We start from the raw sequence: 6,135 nt of genomic DNA on the forward strand, positions 1-6,135 counted from the left end.
ATGGACAAGATGCGTTGGAGGGCATCTTTAACCACGTGGGAAGGGAAATTGCGGTCTCTAAAGAAGGAGGCCATCTGGTGTGTTCTGTGGTGGAACTGGTCCTCCTGGGAGCAGATACGGTGGAGGCGGAGGAATTGGTTCTCACAATATAAAGCAATGTTCATAGACTTTGCAACTTTGATGGAATCCTGAAATCAAAATGATTGGGTTTCTTTCCCTTTTTGTAATGAATAGTATTTGTTCATGTCTTGAGTGTATGGATCATGACATTTTTCTAAGTACAGTAATATTTTTGTTGTTTTTGTTGCTTCATTGCGAACATTTCCATGTCTCTCCACTTAATGCTGCAGTTCCTACAGAGTTGACATACATCATCTTAATCTTTCCTGAATCAGTTCTAATGTCTTTGTTCAGCTCAGCTTGCACAAATATTTTAGGAAATATAATAAATTGATCAATGAAAGGGAGCAAAAACTGAACTAAGAGCAAATTGCCATTTAGCTTACCCTGTAAATACTATCTTATGGTGATTTCCCCCACAGATTGATAGACATTTTTACTATGTTATAAAGAAGGAGAAAAAGCGATTAAGGATTGTTATATTGATATAGGACATTGACTAATTGCAGTGGTATATAATTGTGTATATTATTTTAATATTGCTTGCACACTGTCAGTGACACATAAAATGTACAGCATGTTGTTTGTCTTATCGAAGAAAATCCAATGCTGGCCAGCTCTGAAATTAGTCGTGAGTATGGTGTTGGAAAAACACAGCAGGCCCGAGGAGCAGGAGAATCGAGGAGCCCTTAATCAGGGCTTATGCCCGGAATGTTGATTCTCCTGCTACCTGATGGTGCATGACCTGCTGTGCTTTTCCAGTACCACACTCTCGACTCTGATCTCCAGCATCTGCAGTCCTCACTTTCTCTCAGCTCTGAAATTAGCCACGCAGTTGGTGTTAAAAGCTGATTTAGTTAGATTACTGTATAACAGTGAATATTATCATGGCCATATTTAGAGACTCCAATAAGTGCATTCTGTTGATTTGTAGCACACTTTTTCTGGAAAGGAGAGAAGAAGAAGAGCATGTAAGTCCAGTATACAATTTCTGTCATCATAAACTGTTATGGACAGCATTTTTCATGGGTGCATGGTGGCTCAGTGGTTAGCACTGCTGCTTCACAGCACCAGCGACCTGGCTTCAATTCCTGCATTGGGTGACTGTCTGTGTGGAGTTTGCACATTTTCCCTGTGTCTGTGTGGAGTTTGCACATTCTCCCTGTGTCTGTGTGGAGTTTGCACATTCTCCCTGTGCCTGCACGGGGTTTCCCCCCAGTGTTCTGGTTTTCTCCCACAGTCCAAAGATGTGCTAGTCAGGTGAATTGGCTGTGCTAAATTGCCCATAGTGTTAGGTGCTTTAGTCAGGGTAAATTAGGGCAGGGGAATGGGAATGGGTCTGGGTGTGTTACTCTTTGGACGGTTGGTGTGTGGACCTGTTGGCCCAAAGGGCTTGTTTCCATACTGTAGGGAATCTAGTCATGTAAAATAGAATGCAGAGATCAGATCTGATTTCATTTCTCCATCACTGATGGTAGCTCAGCCTGTAAGAGATAATGTTATTCATTGTCATCTTCATCGGTTTGTTTCATCTGTTTTGATTATGTTGGTCTGGTAAGTGATTCTTATACACTTGCTTGACTATTTAAGTTTGTGAATGGAGCTAGTATTGCATCAGACTGGCAATCTTCTGGAAAGGATCTGGGATCTATCAGAGAACATTTGTATTGGAACATTTGTAAGTTGCGAGGTGGTTTAAATTTCTGTAAATAAACTATTTGGATTTAGGGCTAGAGTCATTTCTGCACTGCCTTGAAATAAATAAGACTTACTGCAAATCCAACTACATTGAACATGGAAGGCATTGCTGCATGAGATTTATCAATGAACATTTGATCCCAGAGACTTTGAGAATACCAGTGTGACAGTGAATGAAATTGTGATAATGCAGTTATTGCATGTTTAGTTAAGGAATGGGAGTTGATCCAGAGTAGAAAACAGAGGAGGATAAAGTAGCATCAGAAAGAGCTGCACAAAATATCTTAATTTTAGAGATAAAGCATTTCAATAACTTTCCACACAGTACAGACTGCAAGAGCAATTGCTAATTCACTGGCAGGGTCAGATGGGGGAAATCATAAAGAGAGATGTGGTTTGAGTTCCAGAGTCTATTCTTTAGGAGGGAGAAGGCTTTTCTTCTGATCTCAAGTGTTCTGGTCAGACCATTTGTTCCCACTTACTGTTATTGTACTTACCTGCCCGCTTGGTCTGCAACACAACAGGGTGAGATTGATTCAAGGCAGCACAGAGGGACAAGCAAGGGGACACACACACACACACACACCATGAGCTGCACCCAATGTCATAGAATCCCTGTAATGTGGAAAGAGGCAATTTGGTCCATCGAGTCTGCACCAACTCACCGAAGAGCATCCCACCCATACCCACCCCTCCCTTCCCTATTCTGTAACCCTGCATTTCCCATGGCTAACCCATCTAGCCTGCACATCCCTGGACTTTGGGGGGAAAAGAAACAGAGCACCTGGAGGAAACCCATACAAATACAGGGAGAACATTCAAACTTCATACAGTCACCCAAGGCTGGAAACAAACCCAGGTCCCTAGCACTGTGAAGCAGTAGTGCTAACCACTGTGCCAGCTACAGTTTCTGTTTCTATTTTAGCATCGGAGAAACATGTTCTCAAATGGGAGGGGATGTTTAAAAATTTGTATGAGTGTATCATGGAAGTGGATGTTTAAAAATTTGCTAAATCCCTAAGGCTAGACACGTCTGTGGAAATGTTTCCTCTACAGAAAGAATTAAGTCTTCAATGGAATTCTGGGTGAAGAATAAAGCCATTGCACGTTATGTGGCAGCAGGGGATTAAGTAGCTGTCTGTGCTAAAGCCCAGTATCAAAGATGAAAGTGTTTACAAGCAGAATTAGATTTCCCACTCATGAAAGAAACAGCTTTTCAATCAGTTGGAGTTTTGGTGCACTAACTGAAATTCAGCTTTCACTTATGCTTTCGATCGACCCAAACTGAAAACAGAATAGAATAGCATAAGTATTTCCATAATCAATCTGCTGGAAAGAGAGAGGGTGAAGTTAATTTTAACTTTAACTGTTCAGTAGATATTGAGCAAGGGCAGTTAAAAGTTTCCAATTAGCCCATTCTATTTCTGATGTGTTGATTCGTTTTTACGGATCTGTAGGATGCCTGTCTGAATCAGAGGGGAGCATCAGATACTTATGAAATTCGGATATTATTATTTAATTCACGTTGCAATAGTAATGCCTTGCATTTTCCTGCCTATTCTTTTACATGTCCCATTTAACCTCTCAACCTTCATGTAAGCCTTTGTCACTTGTACATCCTCGACCCAGCTCCTACCTGCTATATCAGCATCCCAACTTCCTCCTTACTCAAAATGCTTAACAAAGGAAATTGAGAGAAATATATAGTGTCATAGAGTCACAGAGATGTCCCACCACGGAAACAGACCATACGGTCCAACTTGTCCATAACAACCAGACATCCGAAAATAATCTAGTCCCATTTGCCAGCATTTGGCCCATATCCCTCAAAACCCTGCCTATTCAGGTACCCAGATGCCTTTTAAATGTTGTAATTGTACCAACCTGCACTACTTCATCTGGCAGCTCAATCTATACACACACCATCCTCTGCTTGAAAAAGTTGCCCTTTAGATCCCTTTTAAATCATTCCCCTCTAACTTTAAATCTTTGCCCTGTAGATTTGGACTCCCCTACCCTGGGGAAAAGACTTTGGCTGTTCACCCTAACAATGTCCCTCATTATTTTATAAGCCTCAGTAAGATCACCCCGCAGCCTCCAAAGCTCCAGAGAAAACAGCCCAGCTATTCAGCCCCTCCCTATAGCTCAAACTCTCCAACCCTGTCCACATCCTTGTAAATCTTTTCTGAACCCTTTCAAGTTTCACAATATCTTTCCGATAGGAAGGAGACCAGAATTGCACGCAGTATTCCAACAGTTCCAACAGCCGCAACATGACTTCCCAACTCCTGTACTCAATACTCTGACCCTAGTCTATTCAACCTCTCCCTATAGCTCAAATCCTCCAACCCTGTCCACATCCTTGTAAATCTTTTCTGAACCCTTTCAAGTTTCACAACGTATTTCCTATATCTGGAAGACCAGAATTGAACACAGTATTCCAAAAGTGTCCTAACTAATGCCCTTACAGCTGCAACACAATCTCCCAACTCTTCCCCACAATGCATTGACAAACATAAGCAGGTATACCAAATGCCTTCCCCAATATCCTGTCTACCTGTAAGAACCAGACAGATATTGGACCAGGATGGGAATGACTTATAACAAGAAAGAGACAGGAACAATGTGAAAGGCAGTCAGCCAGAGTGGCAATGAAGAAAATGAGAATTTGAAAGTTAGAAAAAGAGAAAAATCAATGAGAAGTTGAAGGAAACAATCAGAGGAAGAGAGGTGAAGCATATTCAATATGTTGTAACTAATGTAGCACTCTGGACATATACTTTGACTAACTGTGAACAACACTATGGAAATTTAACATGTTTTACATGCATTCACAATCTGTCGAGCCAAACATTTTTTTAAGTGGAGCACATGTTGTATAAACATTCAATGTATCTTTACTCATTTAGAACACTTGGTAATTGATTTACTTACTGTGCTTATTTCGCAGCTACATCATATAAGTAAGTAATGATCCCATGTAGACTTGCCGTGAATGGTAACTAAATGGCCATTTAAGGCACCAAAGGATTAAACTGGATAGCCCCAAGATTGACTGGTTGGAATGTAATGTCTGATTAACACCTTGCTCAAAACAACATAGGTAAATGCAAACTTAGTGCTGCCTTGTTTTATACTGACGATGGCATGCATGCCAGTGTTGAATGTGCTGTTGAGTGCTGCATGCTTCATCAGAGGGACTATGATGTTGTGGCCATTACGGAGACGTGGGTTTCACAGGGGCAGGAATGGTTGCTAGATATTCCAGGATTTAGAATGTTTAAAAAGAACAGGGAGGGTGGAAAAATAGGAGGGGGTGTAGCATTGTTAATCAGAGAGTGCGTCACAGCTACACAAACAAAGGTTGTTGAGGAAGGTTTGTCTACTGAGTCAGTATGGGTGGAAGTTAGGAACAGCAAGGGAACAGCCACCTCATTGGGTTTATCTACAGACCCCCAATAGCAGTAGGGAGATTGAAGAACTCATAGACTGGCAGATTTTGGAAAAATGCAGATGTATCAGGGTTGTTGTTATGCGTTACTCAACTTTCCCAATATTGACTGGAACCTCCTTAGTGCAGATATTTGGATGGAGCAGTTTTTGTCAGGTGTGTTCAGGAGGGTTTCCTTACTCAGTATGTAGACAGGCCGACGAGGGGAGAGGCCATTTTGGATTTGGTGCTCGCCAATGAGCCAGGACAGGTGTCAGATCTCGCGGTGGAAGAACAGTTTGGTGACAGTGACCACAACTGCCTCACGTTTACCATAGCCATGGAGAGGGAAAGGAACAGTTACCAAGAGAAGATATTTATAAAAATGACAAACAGCAGTGGTCCCAAAACACATCCTTGTGGCACACCACTAGTAACCGGACTCTAGACTGAGTATCTTCCTGAAGAAGGGCTTATGCCCGAAATGTCGATTCTCCTGTTCCTTGGATGCTGCCTGACCAGCTGCGCTTTTCCAGCAACACATTTTCAGCTCTGATCTCCAGCATCTGCAGCCCTCACTTTCTCCTCGATAAATCCCCAGGACCTGATCATAGTCACAGGTGAGGTGCCAGAAGACTGGTGGTTGGCAAACGTGGTGCCACTGTTTAAGAAGGGTGGTAAAGACAGGCCAGGGAACAATAGACCAGTGAGCCTGACCTCGGTGGTGGGCTAGTTGTTGGAGGGAATTCTGAGGGACAGGATATACATTTATTTGGATAGGTAAAGACTGATTCGGGATAGTCAACATGGCTTTGTGCGTGGGAAATCATGTCTCACAAACTTGATTGAGTTTTTTGAAGAAGTAACAAAGAAGATTGATGAGGGCA

At 42.1% G+C, this 6,135-nt stretch overlaps 1 protein-coding gene across 7 annotated transcripts in view; it reads right to left on the reverse strand.

The window, feature by feature from the left end:
- Window positions 1–6,135, reverse strand: part of LOC122549923 (E3 ubiquitin-protein ligase HECW1-like) — a 462,631-nt gene that overhangs the window by 263,207 nt on the left and 193,289 nt on the right. The gene's annotated exons all lie outside the window — the stretch shown is intronic.

This window comes from Chiloscyllium plagiosum, chromosome 5, assembly GCF_004010195.1.
Source record: "Chiloscyllium plagiosum isolate BGI_BamShark_2017 chromosome 5, ASM401019v2, whole genome shotgun sequence".
Classification (NCBI taxonomy): domain Eukaryota; kingdom Metazoa; phylum Chordata; class Chondrichthyes; order Orectolobiformes; family Hemiscylliidae; genus Chiloscyllium; species Chiloscyllium plagiosum.